The 2,037-nt window shown below is 26.9% G+C and overlaps 1 protein-coding gene across 4 annotated transcripts in view; it reads right to left on the reverse strand.

Annotated features, from left to right (window-relative positions):
- Positions 1-811, reverse strand: part of LOC100568947 (kelch-like protein 3) — a 19,639-nt gene extending 18,828 nt beyond the window's left edge. The window contains exons 1-2 of one of the 4 annotated variants that reach the window (XM_029489787.1): positions 602-811; positions 449-530 (exon numbers count right to left, since the gene is read on the reverse strand). The gene's annotated coding sequence lies outside the window, so the exon portion shown is untranslated. Of the gene's footprint in view, positions 1-430 lie in introns of all 4 variants that reach the window. The other 3 variants (XM_016803102.2, XM_016803118.2, XM_016803066.2) reach the window with 3 other exon arrangements.
- Positions 812-2,037: the final 1,226 nt, after the last annotated feature.

Genomic DNA, 2,037 nt, shown 5'->3' on the forward strand with positions numbered 1-2,037 from the left:
CCAACTAGATTCACTTTCCCTTTCAGAAAAGGTACAACTTTTGAAAATCGAAGCATTTTTACTGCTCCAAAAGTTGTCGTCAGACACATAAATAAAGAAAAAAAAAAAACAAACACATCATTGTAAAATCAATACATTCATCACTTCGTTCAGAATCTAAAAAATAGATTAACTTTTTTTAAACTGAGTTAAGTTAATATTTTTTTCTATCTTGATTTTTAACTTGTCGAGTTAACTTTTAACTTATCGATCTTGTGTCCTCTTAACTTAACTTAACTTGAGTTAATTATTTTCATTAACTTGCCCACCTTTAGAAATCTATGGGCATCATGGAAAATATTTTGTCACCATTACTAACATAATATGTTTTGAGGTAGTTTGTACAATATATTATATTATAAATTAATTTTTTCGAGTTCAATATACATACCTTGTAATATTTATTTACCTTAATAGGTAGTTGTTAACTTTAAATCTTGTCAACTTGAAATGGTATTAAAATGTTCTGATTATTCCAGAGTCTAGTAGAACTTAACGTGACAAAACAAAAAACTATGATTTTATTCAATATGGTCCATAAGTAATTTAAATAATGAATTACCTATTTTATGTCGAAACGCACTTACATCCGTGCTAGTACTGAGAGTTTCAGAGATTGAAAAGAAAAGCTATACAGTTTGTGTGCTAAAGAATGTGTTTTTGTTTACTAACGTATTATACAATTTATAAATACCTACATTCGTCATACATACACATTTCCATTATTAGCTTACACAAATATGTAGAATATACAGAGTGATTCACTAGTCATCGTGTTCTCTATTTCTGAATTTAATAAATAATTTATTCATATTCTGATTTTTGAAACGTTTAATATATACTTGAAATGACCATAATATTTTGAAATTCATTAGATTATTAACTAAAGGTTAAGTGTCTTGTGGCGTTTCACACTTTTCTATTAAATAGAAAGCCCAATGCGTATTTCTAAAAATTCACATATTTTTGGTTAATTTGTATTGTTATTGTTATGTGCACATTGCAATATTTTGTTGATAATAATGTAAAAAAACTAATATAATACATCGTTTGAGTAATTATCTACTAATTTCGTAACTATAAAATATGAATCACTTTTATGCAGGAAGTTTAATCATCCTTGAGCCCAGACCTGAATGTTTATAATGTCTTCCGCAACAAGTGCAATATATACACGAGAATGTCCAAACCAGAGTAATTCGGAATTAAATAAATAAAATCAGAGGGCGGTGAGTTGTTGCTGTTTTTCCGTAAAAATACAATTAATATAATAATATTGGCCTTTGGTATATTATATTGTACCTTTGGTGCCAACGTATTCGGTCTGGTCACTCGGCACTAACCATTATTTAAACATATAAACGGGCCGTTTTACGAAAAATATTAATAATACATTTATTGGTACGCGGCCAAAGGTTGACGTTGGCCTATAATATATAACACAAAAAAAATAATAAAACGAACGAACACAATATGTAAAATGTGCGTAAAAATCGAAAGCAGGTAATAGGTATTACTATAATTACATTTTAATTACATTTTTTATTACAACAATAGGAAAATAAGCCTACCTGAAATTAACCTAAAGGAACGATACTGAATTAACGAGAAAATTCAAAAGTTGGATATCAATTTGTGTACATTATAATTCCGATAACAACAAGCCTGGGCAAGTTAATGATAATTTTTAACTGAGTTAAGTTAAGTTAATGTAAAACATTTTAACTCAGTTAATAGTTAAAAGTTATATGAACATATTCAATTAACATATTAACTTAAGCTAAGTTAAGTTATTTTTTTTTTTTTTTAATATCTTTATGAATACCCAGTAATATGGTTTAAATAATAAAAATCATAAATATTATTGAACACAGGAAATAGCCATAGCTTTTCTAAACATGGGTACTGAATTAATAGAATTATGAAGTAGATACAAAAAAAATACAAAATTGAAAATGCCCAAAACAAATACAACTTTTTGATTTATTAATACACTAA

Source organism: Acyrthosiphon pisum, chromosome A2 (assembly GCF_005508785.2).
Source record: "Acyrthosiphon pisum isolate AL4f chromosome A2, pea_aphid_22Mar2018_4r6ur, whole genome shotgun sequence".
In the NCBI taxonomy this organism is placed as follows: Eukaryota; Metazoa; Arthropoda; class Insecta; order Hemiptera; family Aphididae; genus Acyrthosiphon; species Acyrthosiphon pisum.